This window comes from Protopterus annectens, chromosome 7.part0 (genome assembly GCF_019279795.1).
Source record: "Protopterus annectens isolate FY-2018-M chromosome 7.part0, PAN1.0, whole genome shotgun sequence".
NCBI classification, from domain to species: domain Eukaryota; kingdom Metazoa; phylum Chordata; order Ceratodontiformes; family Protopteridae; genus Protopterus; species Protopterus annectens.
Window position 1 is genome coordinate 662,689,475 of NC_056739.1, and position 26,162 is coordinate 662,715,636.

Genomic DNA, 26,162 nt, shown 5'->3' on the forward strand with positions numbered 1-26,162 from the left:
CACAATGCGCTATATGCTTTACTGTGTGTTTTCATTTCTCCTGCTATATTTGTAGGATGCTGACATCATCAGACTAGACATGGCAATGTGTGTGCACTTTGTTTTATGCAATCCCAGGACTGAACCATGGGGGACAGCAGGTGTTAACAGCTTGAACAGGATTCCACAATTCTTAGCTTGTGTGATCTATCTGTGGACCAATTGCCAATCCATCATATGACAATACATATTTATGCACAGATTGTTGATTTTGTGGATACGACATGTGTCTGGGATGTTGGAAAAGGGCTACTCAAAGTCTATATGGGATGTGTGTAGCTCATTTCAGCGATGTATGTCCTGGGTGGCTGCCTTGCAAACAGTCTAGCAGGTTTGGGAACCATGACCTACCCATGACCAAACCAAAGTTGGTAGGGTTGTGTGTTTGTCAGCTTCCAATAGCTCTGTTTATTACTTCAATCATGATGGACTCTATGGCCTTGCAGATCAGACTTCATAGGCTTATAGGACTATAGTTCCCATGGTCTGTTGTGCACCAACACTTGTGGGGTGTGCCATATGTTGCTGTAACCCATTCAACAGTTTCATATCCTGTAGAGAGGGTGAGGCTCAACAGACTGTTCAGGTGCAGGGTCTGTTTGTTCTGCAGTTCACTTATGATACATACAGGGAAACAATGTAATCCAATTTATGCCATGTTTTAAGCTTTGGAAGGAGCTGTTTACCCATTCTACATGTGATATCTCCTGGTATGATGAGAGGGCCTTTTGTCAGTGGGAGGTGGGTATGTATGTAAGGGCCTGTCTGACAGCATGTTGGCATTGTCAGTCATTTATAGTTGGCCCTGACTCAGGACATATATGAGTGTACATTGCTATTTATGACATAGCTGAAGGAAGTGTCATGGTTCTGTCTGGACTCCTTCACAGATAATCTTTCCAAAACACCAACAAACCTAAGCACTAAAGCCCTGTTATACTCTTTTACACACAACACCCTACTGATCCTTTTTGATCAGTCAAAAGTGTATTTCATCATAATATCCTGACATGTCCAAAGGTCAGTTTTGTGTGTACTCTCCAGTCCAGCTGGTAAATATGGGAATTTTGAGGCAATGTTACAACTGCCTTATGTACACAGACAACCCTCTCCTCCTCCCAACAAACTCAGATATATGTGAGAGATGCAACTTTATAGACAAACAGGAGGCTGAGCTCTCTCGACCCATGACTGGCACAGTCTATCAGGAGGAGAAGGTAACCACACACACCACAAATCCAGTCTCACATAGACCTATAGCAACAGCAAACCAAACACATTAACACACAAAAACATACTTGGAGGCTCTAAATAAAAACCTGCCTAAGCAGCAGAGACCGCCAAAGCAGACACCCAAACAACTGCTACCCCACAACAATACCCACATATCACATAGTTCACAAAGTCAGTGTGCCACACAGTCACTGCCCTTAAGGCTAAACAACACACCTAATACACTTGTAATAGGTGACTCTATTGTCAGACACACTGACATCCCACTCACCAGGCTGAACAAGGAGAAGGTCACTTTGAGCTGTCTGTTGGGTGACAGGATCCACCACATAACACATGCACTCAGGTCACTCCAAAGCAAGTACAAATATGGCTCCGTCATTGTCCATGCTGGTGTGAATGACCTCAGACGTTCCTCCCTGGACTGCATGAAAAGAGACATAGAGGAGCTCTCTGATCATGTAGCCCAGGCCGGTATGACTCTGACCTTGTGTAGCATCTTACCCTCAACAAGAATGATGCCACAATATAAAGACAAAATTATAAATTTTAACAGTTGGCTAATGTCTTTGTGTCATTCAAAGGAGATCCAGTGTCTGCCAGCCTGGGATGACATGCTCGATAAGCCACGTTGCTTGGCTAGGGATGGCTTGCACCTGTCACCCCTGGGCTTTCGAATACTGGCTAAGGCTGTTGTCACCCCCATAGTGCCTTTTTTAGGCAAGGCTCAAAAGACAAACCCACCTCCATAGACAATACAAGGTAAAAGAAGCTAAGGGTAATGCTGCTCAACACCAGAAGTCTAAACCTCAAAATGCACGCACTCCAGGCTCTCCTCAGTATGGAGAATATTGATATCTGTGCAGTAACAGGCACCTGGTTCAAGGCTCCCTTACCCCAGCACTACCAGGTTATACTTCATACCATGCTTTTTGGCCACAAAACTTGGACTGAACCACAAAAATAGGGGGAGTATCCATATACTTCAAAGATACACACACCTCCAGGTTAGTAGCACTGCACGAAGCATCAGAGACCATCCATGTGCAACTAACAGTGGGCAAAACTGCCTTTCAGTTTGTAGCCTGCTACAGACCACCCTCCCAAACTCAGGAACCCCACTAGGCTTTCCTGAGAACACTGGAGAATATGAAGGTCTCTCCAAACACCATTATATTGGGTGACTTCAACTACACAAACATTGACTGGGAATACTGCTAAAGCCCCAACACCCTTGCCCAACAGTTGCTAGAATTTATAAACTCAAATGCTATGGCACAACTGGTCACCACCCCCACAAGAGGAGAAAACATATTGGACCTGGTCATCACTGACATGTTCCACACCAGAGGTATACCCCTCATTGTTAAGGACAGACCATAAATTTATCTCACTGGAAATCCATATCCCGTCCCCACCCCCAGCCAAGGTAATCTCAGTAAAGAATTTCTCAAAAGCAAATGTCACACTTCTCAAAACTGAGGTGGTATGCTTCAAAGACCCCGGGACAGTGGAAAATATGGCTCAAACCACAGAATCCTTTACAAACGCATTCTATGGACACCTACAGGAATGCATGGATCATGCTATCCCAAAAAAAACAAGACTCACTCCTCCAAAGGCAGGGGACCTATCTGGTGGACCCCGGCCATAAATAAGCTATACAACAAAAGGAGGAGGCTACTACATGATAGAGCACAATCCCAAAAAGGGAAGGCATCTCTGATCAGTATTAGCAAGAAGGTACGATCACTCATAAAATCATCTAAGGCCAGCTTTGAAAGAAAAATTGCACAAGACACTAAGGACAATCACAAGGCCTTCTTTAGTTATGTCAGGAACCTGGATGGCAACTCCCAGATATGCTCTGAGTTAGTGCAAAATGACAAAAAATACACTGAACCCACAGAAATTGCCAACATCCTGGCAGACAGGTTTAGTGCAAATGTCTCCACCCCATCCCTCCAAAAGAGCAAATGTCCATCCCAACAGAGTGTAGCCTCCCTGACATCACAGATGAACAAGTGAGAGCTGCCCTCTCCAAAGCAAAAAACACAGCATCAATGGGACTGGACAGTGTCCCGGACTGCGTCTTATACAAGCTTCATGAAGAACTTAACCTTCACATAAAGTCACTGTTCAATATCAGACTTACTGCAGGATGTGAACTCAGGGAATGGCATACAGCAACAGTGGTCCCGCTCCACAAAGGTGGTGCCACAATGGAGCCCGGACACTATTGCTCTATAAGCCTGACTAGCCTGGTCTGCAAAGCTATGAAGCGTATCATCATGGAACTCATAAACAAAGACATTGGGAACCTCCAGACACTGGATCCTACCCAATTCGGCTTTGATAAGGGCAGAACTTGCTTCTTGAACCAGGTTGACTTCTTTGAAACAGTTACCAGGGCCATAGATGTAGGGAAGGTAGTCCACATAGCCTACCTGGCCCTCGCAAAACCCTTCGACACAATACCCCACTCAGGCATCATAAATAAGCTCACCAGCTTTGATATCAACACATATGTCACAAGATGGATTGCAAACTGGATCAGGGATAGCAGCCACATGGTCAGAATTGCAGGTGCCATGTCAGACTCTACACCAGTTACAAGTGGCATCCCACAAGGCTCAGTCCTGGGACCTCTCTTGTTCAGTATATATTTCTCTGAGGTACAGGCTAACATGGAGGACTATGGCTGATCAAGTTCACAGATGACTGCAAACTGGGTGCCATAATCGACTCTCCAGCTGACACATGCATCCTCCAAAAAGATCTCACAGAGGTGGATAACTGGTGCCAAAGCCATGGCCTAAAGCTAAATGCTATAAAATGCATAGTCATCCCCTTTGGGAATAACAACGTGCCCACATATTACCACATAGGTGGTAATCCATTAAGTACGGAAGAAGTAATTAGGGATTTGGGGACCCGAGTTGATAGTAATCTCGCCTTTGACAATCACATTGCCAAAGTGGTTAGGAAGACCTTCTATATAGCCCACCTTATCCCAAAAGGTTTCACATCTAGATCAGGAGAGGTCATTGGACCCCTCTACTCATCAGGCCCATGATTGAGTACAATGCCCCATTTGGGATGTACCTTAACCGACACCTGCAGCAACTGTAATGGCCCCAAAAGTACCTCACCAAGTGGATCGAGGGACTCACACAGATGCCCTACGCAGTTCAGCTAAAGTAACTCCAGCTGTACTCAGTTGCTTACCGCCTACTCGGATGCAATCTGTGCCTGACGTATAAAGACATGTCCAACCCAGAATTAATGGACATGCTCCACCTCAGGATATCCGAATCCCTTAGAGCTACATGCTCCAGGGACTTAAACCTCTGCACAGAAATTAATAGGACATGCTGGAGGGACAGATTCATATCCCAGAGGCTCCCCTCACTCTGGAACGATATCCCAGTCCCAGCTAGGCAGAGCTCCTCACTGACCCTCTTCAAGAGAAATCTTGATGAGTGGATGGGTGATCATAAGTTTACCCCTGGGATCTCCTCTGGGTCCCTGCTAGACAGAGGCACAATAAACTAACTGTAAAAGGGCTATCTTGTGTGACTTACTATTCACAGGCACAGTCTACTAATCTAAAAGGGTGGTGAAAGCCAAACACACTCTGGCTAGACTTATAAGTGCCCTACGGCAGATAGCCTAGTATCAACCTATGAACCTATGAACCTATGATAATGTTTGGAGTGCACATAGTTTATTGATGATACTGATTGCAGGTTTTTTATCTTCTTTGCTTTCCCACTTTCTATGAACAACCTAAGTATCTGTAGTACAGATTTGATTATGACAGGGTTCCAATATATTATATATGTGTCTGTTGTCATATAACTGTGTTTACAAGGCAGGATTGGTGAATAGTGAGAGGTTCTTGGGTTAACACATGCAACCACCAGATATGTGTGGCCCACTGCTGTACTCAGACATGGCTTAAGTGTGTGAGCATGCCCAGTTTGGCCTTTCAGTGTTTTGTTGCCTGACATTTGTCTCATTTATTCAAGTGTGTGAGCATGCCCAGTGTGACCTTTCAGTATGTTGCTGTCTGAAGTCCACTACATTTGTTAATGTGTGTGAACATGCCCAATATTAACATTTATACTATATGTGTGTTGACAATCAAGTTATATTTTTACTGCAGGGCTCACTTTTGTGTCATAACTCAACAGGGATTATGCTGTGCCTGCAGGGTTTCCATGAGACACTTTGCATAGACTTATCAACATTTCTTCATACAGGCTGACCAGTGAAATACTGTCATGGTTTAGTGGTGCAGTACTGTGACTATAGTGCACAGTATCCTGGGTGCGAGGCCTGTCACTGCTTTATGTTTTCATACTGGGAAGACCAGACTGCTTAAGGACCAGTAAAGCAAATATGAGCATGTTTACCTGCTTTTGCTCAACTTTGACCAAGCTTGCCCAACATTGCTCAACATTAACCAACATTGTTGAACGTTGTCCAATATTGCTCAACATTGACCAAAGTTCTGCTAGTTAGTGTGTGCAATTTTATTTACATATACTAAATAGTGGTAAAAGCTGTTTAGCACTGCTTTATATTGCTTAAAACATGGCAATCATGCCTCAGGTGGTGCTGCAGGCTGCCTATGTCAGATGCACATACTACACTCCCTATGTTTGTGTCTTTCGGCTTTTCCCAGTTAGGGGTCGCCACAGTGGAACTCCAGTCTGCTAATGATTGGCAGTAGATTTTTACATGCTGGCTTGCCAGGCCTAATGCACAACCTTCAATGAAGGAACGCCAATTCACGCATGTCACCACACAGAAGACACTCTAACTGAGAATCGAATGGGCAACGTCTAACTGTGAGGCGGCAACACTACCACAGCACCACCATCGCAGTATACTACACTCCCTATACATGTTTGAAAACAGGTAGTGTTAAGTTAGGCATCCCTTTTACTATATGTGGGAGCCAGAGAGAGGTATAATTTCCAGGGTTCCTACTGAGCCAGTGTATGTGCTATGCATTGCCTCTTTGCCAAGGCCAAAGCACCAAAGCATACTGGGCATGCCTCCTTCTGCCTACTGGGGCAGGCTCAGGTTATTCCTCCTCCGAGTCACGCTCTGCCTGTGATGGCCTTGCAATGGTGGGGGGCTGTTTGGCCTGGGCCTATGCTGCTCCTGCTGTAGCTGTTTTTGCAGGATCATACTATGTAACATAGCACATACCATGACAATTTGGGTACATGTAGTTGTTGAGTACTGCAAGGCTCCACCAGATGTGTCCAGGCACCGGACTTGTGACTTGAGCAGCCCAAACACATGCTCGATTACATTTCGTGTTTGTGCATGTGCCTCATTATGACATTCCTGTTCAGGTGTGTGTGCATTTCTGATGGGTGTCATCAGCTACGGCTCCAGTGCATATCCAGCATCCCCCACTAGGTGACCATGAGGGATGTCTCCATTGGCAAATGTCTGGTACAGCTGTGTCAGATGCCAGATATGGGAATCATGGTAGCTTCCAGGGCAGCCAGCACACACATTCAGTATTATGCCCTGGGTATCACACATGATCTGGCAGTTGATGGAGGGGAAGCCCTTGTGGTTAAAGTAGACCCTACCCCGCTCACCAGCTGGTGCTTTGATGCATATGTGCGTGCAGTTTATTGCACCCACTACCTCAGGGTATTCCGCTATCTGCTGGAAAAGACTCATATTGCTGGCCAATACCTCATGGTAATTGGGGAAATAAATATGATCACCGACATGTGCTGACTGGTGCAGTACCCTGGATGCTGATGCCTGTGATATCACCATCATATCACCAGTTGGTCTCTGGAAGGTACGTGTTGCTAATATTCTTAGGCCAACACATATCTTGGTTTCCACTGGGATGGGTTCCCCTCTGTTGGTTCTGTGTGTGAGGCATGGCCTGCACAGCTCAACAATTTGCTGCATGAGGTCTCTGACCACTCTATAGTGCTTCGCTATCTCCAGCTCATGGGGCCCCTGATAGGTTACCCTGGGCCTGTACACTCTTCTCCGTCTCCTCACTGTGGGTTGTCCAGCAGCATTCGCATTGCCACCACCCTCAGCATGTTGGATATGTCACCTTATAACAGCAATGGCAGCCCCTAACATTTTTGTCTCAGTAAAGCTTTTTAAGTTTTCACTTCTCTTAGTTTACTGCAGTGTTGCAGTGTCTCTGAGGGAAAACATGGTGGAACGTTGTTTGCAGAGTTTTAAGTGCTGGGATGGGCTACTGTAATGCCTGTGTAATTGCCTGATTCTGATTGTTTTCACCTGCTAGCCCTGCTAGTTCTCCCTGGTTAACTTCCTACTATTTGTTGTGCTTCCTTTTCCCTTTCTGTTTCCACAGGGGGGCAGCGCCTGTGCACACAAGCGCAAACCTGCGCACACCAGCTCAGATGCACGTACTCATGCTTACACGGACTAAAACTTGCTAATTCTTGCTAAAACACACGCACACAGGTGCATACGCACTTACACACATTTCAACAAACTTAGACATGCTTACTCCGGTTTATACGCATGCACACAGGCGCACATGCATGCACACAGTCTTACTCGGATATACAAGCACACACCCTCGTGCAAACACATTGCAAGCACTTCAACAAGAAACTTTAGTGTTATCCATGGCATACACCTTCAATTTCTTGCCTTTAGCTAGGATACCTGTTGACACACCTCTTTCAGTAATGAGTAACTGACAGCAAACACATGCCACTCTGCTCCAATGAGCTTACATTCTTTCATACATACCCCCTCATGATGTCACCTATCTTCTACTCTGATACTCCCCTTATCCTACTCATACACTCCACTGACTGTGCTCATTTGCTATGTAAACATGGGATTCACTATCCTTACCGTCATTTGCATAGGATTGCCTACTAATGCTTGGTTACATCTCTTAGGCTGAGCTTCCCCCCTTAGCAACCTCTACTCGGTAGCCATGTTGTCTTCAGCCTGCCATTCCCTTGCATTGTAAATTAAGAATTTCAATAAAATCCATATTTGTGGCTTTTAATTATTGGTTTTCTGGTTTTTAAAGTGCAGCAGGTTTGCGCGGTGCTGCGCTATGCTTAAACTTTGGAGATCGAGATTAAAATGGCCGTATTTTTGGCCATTGGTATGCTTCCTCAACTGGATGCATCTTTTTTTTGGAGCCGTCACGGCTCCGTTTTGCTATTTGCAGAACGGTGCTCATTTGTCAATGGAGTACATTTCTGCAATTAACACTACTCTTACTCAGACAGGTTCGGGTTTCCTGGATCGCAAATTTACCACATTTGCATAGCTTTCGCCAGCAAATGAGGTAATTTGCATATCCTAGCCCTGTCCATGTAAGAGTCGTTTTAGGAGCTCTCTTGCATGCCCCTACCGGCTGTTCCTGGATCGCTCAGCGGACATGTTGGCTGCATGGAGTCTTACTCTACTCTTAGACTCCGTGCAAGCCTTCATGACTCTGGCCCTATTTCATTCATTTCTTAGGAAGATACTGTTCTAGATGACAAATTCATTTGTTATTCCATTTATAAAGGTGCTTACTCTGACTTAACATTTAATTTTTGTTCTATAAGTCAATCATATTTATAATACGTTGAAAGGGCCCTTTGTACATCACTGTTTGAATCTAAAATTAATACTCAGCTACTGGATCTGTGACTCAAAATGTTTAGTTAATACAATAGATACAGTATATTTCTTATGCGCTTATCAGTCAAGGGGGTATCTACATTACTTTCATGCATACCTCTCAGCCATACCAAATTCCTTGGTATTTACTGGTTTTGAATGCAAAATAATGGGGTGCCACAAATTGCTGAGTGGCCCCTTCAATTCCTGATTTTTTTTCAATTTTTATTTTAAGTTGTCATCATGCATCCCGGGGTGCACGTGCGTGATTGCATCAGGTAGACTGCAAGATTGTTGGAGACTCAGCTCACCTCAGAGTGAGTTTACTTTATCACCTGGATGATCTCTTTGATTTTGACATTTGGAATAGCAGGGCAGGGTAGTACAGCAGGTAGCAGAGAGCAGAGGAGCTGTTTACAAAGTTTAACTGAAGTAACGTCTAACTTCTGCCAAGCCCAAGACCCAGTGCAACAGAGACCTGTCTGCCCAGCATCCGGATGCACTTCTGGGATGAAAAAAATTACTTCACCTGGTAGCTTGATCTCCAGCTCTAGGTAACTAAGTTAAAAAACAAAACAAAAAAAAAAAAACAGATATACTGTATAATGTATGCATTCCACTCATGCTCTATTGCCATGAATCAAGGTAATCTTTGTGGTGGTGTCATTTTTTAAAATATTGTCTGTAGTTAAAGCATTGTCCAGTAGATGCTGGAAGAATTTTGATCAGATAATGTAGGTGGATTTAAGGTTAACCACAGTGTACTGTGCACCAGATTCACTTTTTCCTAACAGACAGTTCATTGCAGTTGTCAATTTGGGACAGACTAAAAATATGAGGCAAAAATCAGGAAGGTTTTACAAAACTCTGTGCATAGAGGTATGGTCCACAGCACTTGGATGCCCTCAACCCAAAGATGTGGCTGAATGAAGTGTAAGTAAATTCATTTGCAGACTATGTTTTCAGTACAACAATTTGTCAACTAGAGATTTTCTCTGGTGCGGTGGTGTAAGGTCAGCTCTGTGTGGAAAATTGCATGCACTTTTCCTGCTTGATAACAATTTTACATGGTACTCCGGTCTGGTGTTAACTTGTCTTGTATTCTTCTTGTTATTTTATGCAATTTATTTACTTATTGAGTGGCTAAGTGTGCCACAGTGCTGTATTTTAGAAATGAACACAAGCATTTACACCAACCAGTGCCATTGCTGCACATTATCTTTTAGGATATAGCCTAGGCCCATGACAGAGCACTTTTAGGAGAACAGTAGTTTTAAATTTAGTATTAATATTTTGTTAAGGACTTTGCCCCTCAGTTAAAACAGTATGTTCACAACTAAGTAAGAGTCCTTTAGCTGAGGGATAGCAGCAGTTATTCAGTTAGGTAAGGCTTTAAAAAAAGATTATTAAGAACAGTCCCATAGCTGAAATGGTCCAGTGTGCATTCATCTCTTCCTGAACACACACGTGTTTAAACCATTTTTCTGCTTGTCTTCTTCACCCTATGCTGTGTCTAAGTAAGAGAATTTGCTGCTTTAGAATATGTTTCTGTTTCACCATTTGCTGCATCTACTTTGTAAGTAAGGGGAAGTTTTGTGTGTGTGTGTGTGTGTGTGTGTGTCTGTGTGTGTTTGTGTCTGTGTATGTGAAATGCCCCAGTTAGATATACCTGGTGGTTAATGTTACTCAGGCTCAAATGCTATACCTTAGGTATAAGAAACAAGAGCCTGAATTCTCTACCCATACCACTACTTGTGATTGAAGGAGTTGAGTCCACAGCTTTCAACTGTTCAGATTTTTCACAGAATGTCTGAAATGTTTGGCTCATACCTTTGGTCTGTTCCTCTTAAAATTTGTGGTTTTCTGCCAAATCAGGGAGAACTGAATTCACTAAATAATGATAGCCATTTAAATTTCAGTCTTAATAATGATAGCTATTTAAGTTTCAGTCTTCCTGTCTTTCAGAAAGCACATGGTAACACAAAACATTTTATTTTAGCAACTTTCTAAGATTAGACAAGCAATGTTTAAAATGTGGTCCTTGTTTTGAACCTATGTCCCCCAGACAATAAATCTTGGCTTTTTATAGATTTCTTGTGTTGCAAATTTGAGAGATATAGTTGCGTGTCTAGTGGCTTTACAAAGAGCTGAGAGCTTCAGGGGAAGTACAATTTTACTGCTGTTGATGCCTTCAGTTTGCATTGTTAGCAACACAACAGGTAGTATACTTGCTTTTGATGCAGAAGGCTGTGGGTTCTACTCCTACAGTGTGTAGATGGATTGCTGATACTGTACTGTTGTACCTTAAAGGGGGTGGATGCTGCAGTCCTGAGAATGTCCATCTTTGGAAGAGATAGAAACTATGAACCTGTTATCAGTTTGCCATCTGTTCCCTATTTCAGTATTATTAGCTTATTTTTAATGTAACATAGGCAATTAATTCTTCAAGTGCAGCAGGCACCTGTTTAGTTACAGATTTCTTTAATGTGGAATTATTTAGATGACTTTTACTTCTGCAGAGATTGTGCATATTTACTGATACTGGTGGATTGTAATGGCAGAAGTTTGAGTAGACTTTTATAATGGAAATGTTCTGAGTTGGGCAGTTTTCTCATAACTGGTTCATACAGTTTGTTTCATTGCTTACTGGGAAAATTTTAAAACGATAAATTTAAAACACGCTCTAACAAATATGCTGTGTTATACAAGTAATATAATTTAATACAATCAGGAAGGTGAATAGAAGAACACGTGCATGTTTGCATGGTCCTAAATATGTGTGCAAGGGGCCTATGATTTGTAAACAGCCCAAAAATAAACTTTATCTGCCACTGGCCAGATGCATTTTCTTTGAATGTGGCTTTAATGCTGTTTCAATGAATGTGAATTTCAAGGGCAGTAAAGTTATAATGATAAGTTTTATAATTATACGTATGTTTTCATTGTGAGACTGTATTGTTTGTTTAGCAGATGTCTATCAGTGTTTGTGCTATAAAATTAAAAATAAAAGTTTTAAATTAAATCCAAATAATCATTGTGGAAGTAAAGCATAAAGCAGTATGCACATTACAGTATTTATAGTAAATGGGGAGAAATAGCCAAGTAATGGGACACACTGGAATATCTGCAGGGGGGTTGTTGAGTATGGGGGCCCTATTTGACCATGATTGTGTGAGGGAGGAGGGGCGGCAAACTCAAAGACAGCCCTGGCAGCACAAACTCTAGCTTCGCCACTGGGGTGGTTTCTGTCTACATTTTTAGATCACTGAAAGCCTGTGCCATTTTGACCTTCTTTACAGAATAAATTGTTTGATGTTGATGCAAAAGAACCTCAGTCTTCAATGCAAGATCAAGCAGCACCTGCTAGTGGGAGTGATTTACACTTGTGTACATTCCTTGCCTTTTGAATACACTGCATTTGCATGTCAAACAGTGTAACAACTTTCTTTAAACAAGAAACATTTTTATTAAATGATCACATATGACATAGAAGTCCCAAATGAGAAATGCTTAGTTAACGAACAATCGTTGTGTTTAATAAAAAAAAATCATCATATTTAATAAGCAGTCATCTTTTTGTTCATCTGGGTTAGCAGATTTCCTTTCTTTTCTTGAGGTGAAGTACCTATCCTTGTGGAATAAAAAGCTTAAGTTAAAGTCTTTAAGTGATGCAGGAACTATTCTGGTAGTTCTTTCTCATGGCATGAAGAGGACATACGCAATGCTTAGTAATGCCAGGCTAAGCTTGAATTTGTATCATATCTTCAAATAATGTAGAGAAAGGGCTCAGTGAAGAATCACTAACTTCTCTTCTGAGTTTATATGATCCAGACTCATATTTTACTTAAGCATTTTATAGACTTCAAATATTGATATAAATAAAAGACTGTTCTGTTTATATTTTTGTGTTCAATATTTGGTCCTTCAGTTTGCATTTAAAAGTGGGTATCCTACAATTCCATCGGAGTGGGTGGGGTTATATAATTTGCATAATTGTGTATGCAACGTTTATGTTAATCAGCATACAGATTTTTAGCCAGTTGTACCTACTTTTCATGGGCCTTTGTCCAGATTTTTGATGATTCCAAGTTGACAGGTATGCTGTCGTGCTCATTCATCTATAGCATTTGACTCAAACACTAGAATTTTTCACAATTGGAATCACTTTAAATAAAACCATAGTCATAGTAAAATGTTTTTCAGACTGGTAAACTGAGACAAAACATAATTAGGTTGGCTCTTTTTTCTTTTAAATGGACTAAATTGTCTAAAAGAGTACCACTGGGATCATTGCTGGGGCAAAGTGTTATTTCTTTTTTTTTTTGTTTTGTTTTCTACCTTTCAGTGGTCATCAAAATCCTCTTTTGACTGTGAAACTGATGTGTTGACACTATATGTTTGTTAAAGAAAAAACTGTGATAACTTAAATAAATTAGGACTAGTATTTAATACTAACAGGTATCACATCATATTCTTGGGTACCAAACAAATGTGCCTCCTTAGATCACTCTTGCAGCATTCTAGTACTGATGGCTTATCTCACTGAGGCACAATTCTCAACCTCTTAGAACAAGAAATCTGGACAAAGCCATAAATAGTAGGGCGACCAAGGCCCAAAACTGTCTGTCATAATTTCTAACTTCAACCCTCAATGATTTGCTAGAAAACCACAATTTTATGAAAAACAAAACAAAAAACTGGACATTCTGCAAATATCTATACATTTGAAAGATATGCATTTAGATAGCCCGATGTCCGGTCAGCATACCAAAGCCAAAACCTTCCTTATGGTCATACATCCAATATATGACCTAAGCCTGTGGACATAAGGCTAAATAAGTAGGTGTCTGAGCGTAAGCTCCTCAGACTATCTTGTCACCAGTCTGAACTTGATTCTTTACCCTCTCAGTCTGTTATCCACATGGTTGTTGGCTGTTACTTATGCCTTTGCTTACTCAGATAACTGTTCCAGTGGGAAGAATTCCATTTACTTGTGTCTGTGTGATAAGTTTTGTTTGATAAGAGAGGGAAGTGTGATTGTGGTAGGCAGATTCCTTATAAGGACCTCCACTTTGAGTGCTTAATTTGTCTTGGGGCTGAATACTAAAAAAATTGTTAGATTTGTTAATCAAGCTCCTCACCAAATCCAAAATGGCAGAACTTTCAACATCCAACATCCCACTAGCATCAAAAAGAAATTCAAAAGACCTAGGCCTAAACCATTGTTTGCCCAGTTAGATTCAGATGTACTGAGTTGTTGCAGGAACCCACAGGTTGTATAATTATTTCTCAGGTACCTGCAACTGTGACCCTGACAGAGGCCAGTGTGGTATCTGACTCGCACGTCCATTGAAAGTGTTCACACCAATACAGTAAAGAAGGGAAAACTAAGAATGATCATTTTGGATGGAAAGCCATTGGCAGTTATGGTACGAAGGTTTAAACATATGCCACTCTGACATTTACAGCCTTGAATTATCAGACACAAATGACTAAATACCTGTTGTCTATCATGGGTGAACTTAATAAGACTTTAACTAACCCAGGCATTTCTGAAACTAAACAGCAAACTATTTCTATACATAATTAGGCTATTCAGGTGTCAAAACATACCACTGGATGTAGTTATGATGCAGTTGAGGCTTCCTTCAGGCTGGCTGCTACTGGCTCAGGTATTAGTAGATTTGCCTGGCTATGTTTACAGTCTCTCCCACCGTGGATATTAAAGGTACATTTTTAGATTCCCACAGTGATTTTCTTTTTGGACTAGCTGCTGCAGTGTTTTAAAGTCTTTGCAAGAGAAAGGTAACATCATGCAAGATTTTAAATAGATCTTTTGCAGTTCATTCCGTAGGTGTCAGACGAATTACCCATCTAAGCTCATTTCCTATTTCCATAGGGATCAAAACTATGTTTAGAAGGAAAGGAATCTGCCAAGGAAAAGATTTCAGGATAGGCGTGCAAGAGAATCAAAGTCTGGAAAACCTCCTTTTGCAGACACATTGGCCTATCTACTTCCCCATCCTTCCCTTTTCAGAAGGACTAACCTCATCCTTTTCTGCTTGTGAATTCATCAATTTAGAAAATCAGGTCTTATCCATCATTCAGCACAGTTACAAGATGATGTGGAAAGAAATCATAGCTTTCAGAACCATCACCCACCCCCCACAACCATGTACACCTATTTGCTCCTGTTTTTCAAGGTCTCCTTGAATAATGTACCATAGAACTTGAACCCTTACAAAATCTAAGAAAATTATTTTATTCCAGATGTTTTCTAGTGCTCAGAAAAGGTGGAGCTTGCAGACCCATTCTACAATTATCTAATTTCAATACTTTCTTCTTTCAAAATGCTTTCTCTTCAAACTCTTCTGTTCTTCAGTTTTCCCCAAGCCTTTTTGGTTTCCTTGGATTTGAAGGATGCTTACTCTCATATTCATGTTCACCTCTATTACAGAAAATTATGCAGGGTAATCATACTTTCAGGTCTCTGCTTTACCCTTCCAGTTATCAACAGTCCACAGGGTTTCCACATGCTTCACTCCAGCTAGTGCCTTTTACAGAACTCCAAATATTCTCATATCCGGATGACTTCTTTATTCAAGCCTCCTTTCCAAAAAAAACTGTTAATTCATCTCACCTTCATTATCTGTTCTCTGCATAGTTTGGGCTTCACACTCAGTCTAAAATAGTCTGCACTGACTCCAATCCAGGTTCTGTATGCATGCTCACACGTGTGTGTGTGTGTGTGTGTGTGTGTGTGTGTGTGTGTGTGTGTGTGTGTGTGTGTGTGTGTGTGTGTGTGTGTGATGTGTGTGTATTAGTCACAGACGCAACACCCATTCTATGGCAGTTTTTCTCCAGAAGAGAAAGATCAGATGCTCTCTCTCACTCTCTCTATGTACTATACTATCAGTCCCTTCTTTCTGTTAAAGCTTTTCCTGCACCAGAAAATTTGAGGGCTCTGTTTCCCTTTGCTGAGCTTCATAAGATCCTATAGGACCTCAAAAGTCTCTTTGGTCTCAACATTTTCACCCATTGGATACTTAGATTCCTCTTTTGTGTTTTCTGAAAAAAAATGGTTAAAATGGTGGATTTTCTGGGTTCAGCTGAATCCAGGTCTCCCTTTCAAACCAGCAATTTCTAGTCAGAAACTTCACACAGATGAATCAGATGTAGCTTGACTACATGGAAAGGCTCCTTGGCAGTCCAGGATAGGTGGACTCACAAACAGAAGCAGGAGTACAGCAGTATAAAAGAGATGAGGTCCCTCACTTAAGCTCTTTAGGGTTTCTTATACTTGAAATCCAGGACCCCTTACAATATTCAAGGACAACCAGCAGTGGGTACAAAGTACTACCAACTGTGCAGACTAGCTATTTTGGCTTGGCACCAAGCTATAAAAGCAAATCTGTCCCTACAAGCAGTTTACTTTTCATTCCAAGACAATGGTATAGCAGATTCCCTAAGCAGATCCAAAGAAGACCCTCATAAAATGATGCTACACTGAGAGGTCTTCCTGGACATAGTCTGCAATGGAATATTTCTCAAACAAACCTTTTGGCCTCCACACAAAACAGGCAGCTTAGGCTGTTTTGCTCCTAGATTCCTTGTCCTGAGGCCTGTCAGAGGGACAAGGGGAAGCTTCATTTTACCTTCCCTCCTCCACCCTTAATACTGTAACTTCTGTTAAAGATCAAAAGGGACAGAACAAAAATCTTGCTGGTAACTCAATTTTGGTCCAGGAAGCACTGATTTCCCCTTGTTCATTATCTGGCCAGGGGGACATTACTGAAACTTACCTTACAAAGTGGACTTGCTTACACAGAAAAAGGGTTCTCTGCTTCATCCCAACTTGCAGGCTCACAGCCTGACATTGTGGTTGATAGAATTCTAATTCCTTTTGCACAACAATTTTCTAAGAATGTGTTCCAGGTTCTTCAGGAGGCAAGAAGACTTACAACTAGAAGGTCTTATATTTCCAAATGGAAAAGATTTTCTATAAAAAGAATGAGAATCTGTTCCAAACATTCCTTTTAACTTGTATGTGCTGTTAGCCTTTTCTTCTGTCAAGACGAACATTCATCATTTCTGCATGTATACATATGTATATGTTTCTCTAGGGTGTCTCTCACTTAAATCCACCTAGGAAGGCCATTCACCCTACTCGCATCTCATTTTTTCCTTGGAAAAGCTTACTCTGCCACATTTTTAACCAGCGGCTTTGGGAGTTCTGAAATTCTGTAGTTGGAAACCATTTTGATGGTAACCCATACTTATGCTAGAGGGGTTTCAGAGCTTCAGGTTTTCATGGCCTCTCCTCCATTCATTATTTTCCAGAAGGATAGGGCGTTTCTTTGGATTAACTCTTTCCTCATGCCCAAAGGGTTAATGCGTTGTCTCTCAAACAGGCTATCACTTTTCATACTTTCTTTCCAAACCATCAAAACAATGATGAATGACTTTTGCACTCCTTGAATGTGCACAGACAACTAAGATTCTATATGGATAAGACTAAAAACATTAGGAAGATGGAGCAACTCTTGTTTATTTCCAGGAAGGCAAGCTGGGAAACCCAGACTCAAAGCAGACAATTGCCATTTGGATCTTTAAATCCATTTTTATTGCTCTCATCTTGACAAATCATGATTTTTCTCCTAAGACCAACTCCGCTACAGAAATTTCTTTATTTGGAGCTTTCGTCAAGGGAATTGATTCTAAGACTCTTCTAGAACCAGTCAAATGCTCATTAATGCATACTTTCTGGAAACACTACAAAGTAGATGTTTTCTTTAGATGTAGAACTTGTTTTGCTAAGTCTGTACTTTCAGGATTGCTGAAAGCTTCCCCTGTCTTTGTTCCATCCACCATTTCTAACTCATAAGCTCTGCTAATCGCCCATCAGTATTGGAATCAGTATTGGAATCATGCAACAATTATTTAAGGAAGGACATAGAAGTTTTGTGTTGCAACTTACCATAAGAGTAGATGTCCTACTGATCATTGTTGCAGAATTATATCCCAACCCCTTCCCCAATTCTAGGGTTTATTCCTTTGCTTTCTGTGGACTGAGGGGAGTCCTCCTCCTAGCTGACCTTGCATCCTTCACTTAGCTGACCTTATTATGTTTTTATTCTTTTTCCTTGGGTGGCTCTGGGTCTCCTGTCTCTTCTATAATGAGGATATTGCACTCATATGTCTGATTATGTACCCTTATGCCCATGGACATAGGTCATACTTCTGACATATGACCATATGGAAGGTTTTGGCTTTGGTATTGCAGCCAGATGTCAGGTTACCTCAGAGAGACCACCCATTAGTATTGCAATACTGCAGCAGTAATCACTTGGACATCTACTCTTATGGCTTGTTCTTGCACAACTGTATTATTTATTTTGATGGTTCAAGAACTAAAAGATTCACCCTGGGATTCATGAAGCTTGCGCCAGGTGCAGGCGTAGCATAGGTGGTATAACACCAAATATGGCTGCCGAGCGATTCAGGTACGATCCAATTCCATGTGCACTACCGGCGTACGCCAGATCTGCGCAGCCCTTGGCTTAGGTATGCTAATCACCCCATGTGCAGTGCCGCACCATGCAAATGAAGGTACATAGCGATTCATGAAGTGGTGCAGGCATAGCGTAAGCCCACAGAAATGTAAACCAAAAAACACTGTTTACATTTTTCCAAACAGAACATTGGAGCTATGAAAGCGGACTAGACTCATGTATTACAAAGTTAACATATGCCAATGGCTAAATATACAGCCAATGGCATAAGAAAAGATGCACAACACCTTAAAAACAACATTTAATGTCATGTCCACAGTAACGCAAAGTACAACTGCAGGCCATGTGTGCGCAAACGGGAACAAAAAGAAAATATATACAAATGTCATAAAATCGCAATGTAATACAAATCATGATTTAACCATAATACTTAGTGGTATGCATGGTACACCACAACCAAGCTGCAAGGGTTGATAAGGGTCTGTGACAGTGTTCGGCGCAGTAACCAGGAATTAGTAGTCAATGCCATGCAAATGAGGCAGGTAATAGTGAATCGCAAACATCCCGCCGGACTAAGGATGTACCATACAATGCAGTGCTACAACACCAAGGAGTGGTTTAGAGGTATACATGACATCAGCAGTGGGGTGTGCCACCGTAGCTGTAAGCACATTGGAGCAATGCAAATCCAGCCTGGCCATTGCTAAACAAAGCCGCAGGACAGGGGTGGGGAGGTAGGTTTAGCATTGTTTAGCTGAGAGCACATATGGTGCCCGAATGTGCATGCACCGCGCACCATAGCTCAAACAGGAAGGTCAGGGGAAGAAAATAAGGACATGCTGCAGTAGGGTAATTGGAGTACAACTGAGCAATTAACACCCATTAACTCACAGCAGCCATTCGACGGCAGCTGACAAGTCTGCTTGCAGAAACCTGCATAACAGGATAGGGAAGATGTCAGATTGCAAAGAAAAGATAACTGTCATAGCAGAGCGAAGCAAACTTGCAATAGACCAGCCATAGAACACATTACGCAAGATAAGCGAGGTTTAGGAAAGTACAAATGAAAGCAGGCTGCTGGATGCATGCCAGAAAATGGGAGGTGAAAAGTGAAGAAATGTAAAGGGAAGGGCAAGAGGTAATCCACGGCAGCCAAATGTAATTCAACACCAAAGGCACCACAATAGTAGTTCCTGTCGTAAAACACATAAGATACCCTATAGCTACGATCATACATACACACCCTATGACATCATCAGTGTTCACAGCACAATAGTATAAAGTGTGAAAGCACCTCACACACACCTGTGTATTCCCAAACACTACACCATAGGTGTAAACATACGGGGAACTTTTACAATGTGCATGTTGGGAGCTGCCATAGCTGTGATTCATCACCATGTGTTAGTGACTGAAGGTGTTGTGGAGGATGATGCTGACAACCAGCGCAGGCCCCGGAGAAGGAGAAGAGTGTTCAGACCAAGGGTAACCTACCAGGGGCTACATGATCTGGAGATATAGAGCATTACAGGGTGGACAGGGACATCTTACAGCAAATAGTTGAGCTGTGCTGGCCACGCCTGAGATCCAGAAACAACAGAGGGGAACCCATCCCAGTGGACACGAAGGTATGTGTAAGCTTGTGAATACTAGCCACAGGTACCTTTTAAAGGCCAACTGGAGATATAATGGGGATCTCATAGGCATCAGCATCCAGGGTACTACACCAGTTCCTGGATGCCATGTTACCACATGCCAATGAGCATATATACTTCCCCCGAACTCAGGAGGAGTTGGCCAGCAATATGCGTCTCTTCCACCATGTGGCACACTACCCGGAGGTACTGGGTGCGATAGACTGCACGCACATACATATCAAGTCACCACCCGGTGAGCATGGTAGGCACTACATAAACTGCAAGGGATACCACTATATCAACTGCCAGGTCATGTGCAATGCCCAGGGCATTATCATGGATGAGTGTGCTGGCAGCCCTGGAAGCTACCATGACTCCCACATCTGGCATGCCTCACAGCTGTATCAGGTATTTTTCAGGGGGGATATCCCATGGTCACATTTTGGGGGATGCCGGCTATGCACTGGAGCCGTGGATGATGCCTCCCATCAGAAATGCACACACACCCATGCAAGAACACCATAATGAGGCACATGCACAAACTATAATCATCACAGAGCGTGTGTTCGGGATGCTGAAATCATGGTTACGTTGCTTGGACATATCTGGTGGAGCCTTGCAGTACTCTCCAGCACGTGTGCCCACATCTTCATAGTATGTGCCATGCTACATAATATGATCCTGCAGAAACAGCTGCAGCAGGGACAAAATGGTGAAGGCCCTCATAGCCCACCACAATTGCCAAGGCCATCACAGGCACAGAGGGATTCAGACCACGAACACCCTGTGCCAGCCCCAGTAGGCAGACAGAGGTGTGCCCAATATGCCTATGCCTTGGCAAAGAGGGATCGTATAGCACATACTCTGACAGTGTAGACCCCTACGGACTGACACACCTCTCCACCTGCACACACAGTGAAATGGATGGCACACACACACGACCACCTGTAAATTGTAATGTATAGATGGCCTACTGTATAAATCCTACATAGGCAGCCCTCAACCATTGCACACACAACAGCTATTGGGACAAGAAATGTCAACACCTGAACAGTACACGCACCTATCAGCATATGTTGGTACTGTATGTATAGGTTCCTAGGTACATCGGTAGGTACACGCCCGATTGTCAGAGGCCAATCATCAATCGAGGCAAACAGTGTCTGCTGTCGCCACCACATTGAGTAACCAACTGACCCTCAGTGGAGCAGAGCCAATTGCGGGATCCATGTGTGTAATCACTGTTCCCCACACACTCTGCATGGACTCCCTGGGGTGTAAATGAGGGGCTCCATACAATGTAATCATGGATGTAGTGGCAAAGCATGGGGTGTACCCATGACAGGTATCTGTCACCCCATCATGCTCCACCTATGGTTGTGTGAAGGTGTAGCACATTATAGTGTGTGGCTCACTGTGACATATATTCCCAATGCTGGGGCACATCCATTAAACATCACTTGGACATACCATTAATAGGTCTCATCCATATGTAAACTAACTGAGTTACCCATGTGATTGCAGTATGGAGTAACAGCCATAGCACAGTCCACATACAAAACACCATAACACGTGTACAAATCCCAGATGCCCAAGTGGTAAATGCACTGACTGTCGTGCATGTTCCCAGTACCACATCCTGCAAGGAACGTTACATAATCCCGAAGACACGAATAATGGATGGTGGATGCAGGTCATCAGATCAGGTTTGGCACATGTTAGCGGGAATATGCGTTGCCCAGTGCTGGTAAGTGTCGTTTAAACATGACCATACGGATATGCGCAAAACAGGGCTAAGCTTCTCTGAATATCACGCAGATCACGGTCAGTGATGTCCAGAACAGGTGAAACTAGCATTATTCACCCCTGTACTAATATTGCCTGCTCTGAAGGGTAAAACGACCACTGCCACATGCAATCATGTACACAAGCACCTAACACTAAGCTACCCAAGATGTACCAACGGCAGGTGTGTAATGTGACAGGTTCAAACACAAACATATATATATATATATATATATATATATATATATATATATATATATATATATATATATATACATATATATAATACAGATAGAAAGGGAGAGATATATGTTGATATATACAGGTTCACCTATATCTGCAAATATATAGACAGGTCAACGACATGTACACAACCATGGAGGTAGACATAAATAGGATACTGCCAACTATGGAATGTGTCACATACCGACATGGGTAATCACGAGGCTTAAAGACCAAAAGAACACAGCACCAGAACACTGGAACCACGTGTAATATTATCATGATATTAAGGGACATTTAGTTATCGCTGCCGGTGTTGCGGTCCACGTAGGTACTGTGTTCAACTGTGTTTGTGATTGCTGTAGTCTGTGTATGTGTGTGTCAAGGGTGCCATGTACATTTCCATGGGACTGTAATGTGTATGTGTGTGTTTGTATCGTGTGCCTGTTAGTGCTAACTCGGAGGTAGAGCAGTATGGTAGGTGTGGTCATAGTTGGCCGTAGGCATACGGTACTACTTGTCCCACTTTAAGATGGACAGCCCCTCCCTGGGCAGTTGTGTCCTGACAACAAATATTAAAAAGGGCAAATGTCCGAGATTGTAGGACATAATTATGTCCCATATATTTAACAGTTGCATTAAATAGTTATGCCTGTATCTACAAAACGTAAACGTTACATGAAACATGATAAGCAGCTAAAGTGCTACAAGAATAAGTATGTATTCAGGATAAAAGTATGTTCTATCCTGTGTACTGACCGTGGGTATGTGTCGGCCTGTAAACACCGATGTGTGTCCTGCAAATGTCCCACTATGGTCATTTGAAAAGGTGGCAACCCATGCCAAAGAGGCTCAGTCACCAACACAAATGCAATGAGTGCAAATATCTGTGATAGTAATACACGAGACAGCTGTCATTTAGTAACATTCCTTTACATATCGCTGTATTTCCGGAGGTATGGAAGTATCAATCTCACCTGCATACTACATAGAAACCAATTAACAATGCCTCAATGTTTAAGCCCGTAACAACCATAGTTCAGTTTACTAAGTGATAGGTCTTCAATTAGGGAAGGAGCCCACACACATATATGGAATATGTAGGAATGCAGTCCCCACAAACCTGCATAAGCTATGTACACCCACCTACATCTCCCCCACACCCGAAACAATTGCAGTACAGACTGTAATAACATCACAAGCATCCACTCACTCAATTACATCTGCAGAACCATTAACATACCTTGTGAGAGACACATTTCTAAAGGCGCCATGTGAAATCATAGCTGTTGTATAATGGAACAGACGACGATATTACAGGATTTGTTTGCAATGGTCCCTTATCAGAGGGTTGAGATGACAGGTACACTCACATGTACAACCACATACTCTAGCCATCACACACAATCCATGGGGGACATGAATTCAAAATATCCATGTCTCTACAAATAGCAGTTGCAATTCCTCACAACAAAACACATACACACATAAGCAGAGCCATGTCTCCCCGAAGGTAGGGCAAAAGGGCAACGCCCAAGTGGAGAATTAAATTGTACCCCACTGTTGCCGCTTAATTGGCGAATGGAGTAGCTGCACAGCTGATGCGCATGTAATAATTTACTCAGGAACACCAATTGGCGGCAGGAAACCACATGTTACAAGTATCGACGTATATAAGGATGACTTGCCATACATTCAAACCGTATGCTCATACCATAGAACCGTTTAAACAGTAAAGGTGTAAGAGAGATATTTAAAGAGTAAAGATGTAAGAGAGATATTTACGAAGATTCGGAATGCTAACAAGGTATGTAGAACACTCAGTATGTTAGTGTACGTAGAGCCTGTTTTGTATTAATTAAAAGTGTATGCAATGCATAAAGTGGGAAACGGTATTCTGTAGTGATGTCTTTTTGAGCATAGCAATGCTTGTAGAAATTGTGTGTCCTGCTGTGGGCCACAAGGTAAATATGACATACACCACAAGGGATGTTACATGAGGGCTTTAAAAAGAACAATTCCACACCACCCGCTGTCAGTGTTAGGATATGTCGAACAAGTACGTGCCATAGCAGGGGATAGTATATGTTGATATACCATCACAGTAGGCATGTGTATGGGCATATAACAACAATAACATGCCTAAGGTGGTCCTGCTGTGCAAGCATGTTTTGCATTATGGGATAATGTGTAAAATATGTGTAATGTACAGTATTGTAGGTAGATATGTCAGATATTCTACACAGCACAACTGTTATATCATGCAAACAAAATGTATCGTCAATTGGCATGTATGATACACAATAACAGGATACATATGGCTTGTAGTCATGGGACACTGTAACAGCATGATAGCTAATCGAAATGGAAGAGCAACTCAATTAACCATGCACAAAGGACATTTAATAGCTTCACAGGTACATAGTGAGGTACTATGCTGTCTGGCAAGTCTATGTGTAAGCCCAACTACAGTGTTTACACCAGCGGCACCTCTCTAGGGTAGTGTCCTGTTTGTGAACAGCAGAGCCATGTGTTACCTGCACCTCTATACAGTACAGCCACTGCAGTGATCCCTGGTGTATCAGTGTGACCGCCTACAGAGTCACCTATGACCGGTGTGTTGGGTATGTTATAACACCCTATTGGCTGTAGTTAATGGGCACACATGAGTCTGTGGGCTATAAGTAATTGTTGTTATCTTTGGTAATGTGGGCTGCCTCTGGTGCCTACACAGAGTATGCAGAGGTTCTGCAAATGTCATACTCATACTATGTGTGGCCTGTGGTAGTGGAGATCTAGTGAGACTATGTGATGAGTGGGGTGTGTTGCAAATGTTAAACGTCCCCACATGAATGTCAGGTCCAGTCTGTGTTGGTGAGAGCATTACCCCCCAGCATGGCCACATATGTGCATCTCCCACAGGCTGTAGTGTTGTATGTTGGGAGGTGAGCATTGACTGTGTACATGAGACAATTGCTCTCTTGCCACGTGTTTGCCATATTCATCATATAGACAGGCAATAGCACTGGTACGTGACACTTCAACATGCCTGTATATTCAACCATGTCTCACAAGATATGTGAGTTACATGTGTACAACAGCTGTTGTACTGTAAGCAAGCTGGAAATGTAAGGACAGACAGTGCACTTGTAAGACATGAGTTGGAATGGGTGCTATAGTAATCAGTAGCTCATGAAGTGCTCACATGTTCTGAACAAGTGCTGAGCATGAATATGCAATACAGATAGGGTGTTTGGATAATATCAACCCACTGCAACCCACAAGTGGAGACGACAGTCATAATTGGAGGCACTGCACTATTACCCTGCTGAGTATGGTCTGCAAGTCTATGAACCTTTATCAACGTAGATGTTAGCAGTACAGAAGTAGATGACAATACAGATGATTTCACACTGCATAGCATACCTGTGACAGGTCCTAGGGCATCATCACCCATACCGTGTTCCAGCTACACTGAATATATTAGATGTACCTTCGTCTGTCACAGGAGTGTTCTACCAGTGGCCTATTGACAGAAGCAACACTACAAAAGGTGTCTAAGTAACATGTGCATATCACACCAGTGGCAGCTACCTTAAAACAGGGTTAATGTTGTGTAATCCCCCCTCAGTGTAGCCCATACCACACAGACAAATGGGAGGCATCTGTGTATGTAAAGATGTGAATGTCCATGACCTAGGAGCAATAGCTGTCTCAGTGTTGTGGACAACATACAGAATGGGCTTTGTGGGTGAGGTGTGTGACATATGTGGACAATCTGACAGCTGATAATAGCATTGCCACCGCTAGGTGAATAACCCTTTACCCATTAACTACCACCTAGGCAGCGGTCAACACTATGGACACTGTGTAAGGGATGGTGCTGTGCAGTTCACCTCCCTGAGTTGGTGACGTCTCCAGGCCTATTAGTTAGTCATACGAGGCACCCATGTCATGACAGGGTGCCATCCATGAGCATGGAGATCATTGCACAGGCATACTTAGCACTCGGGTGACCAATATCGGATCACATATCACCTTTAAGGGGTATTGGCCATGCGTGGATGAGCAATAC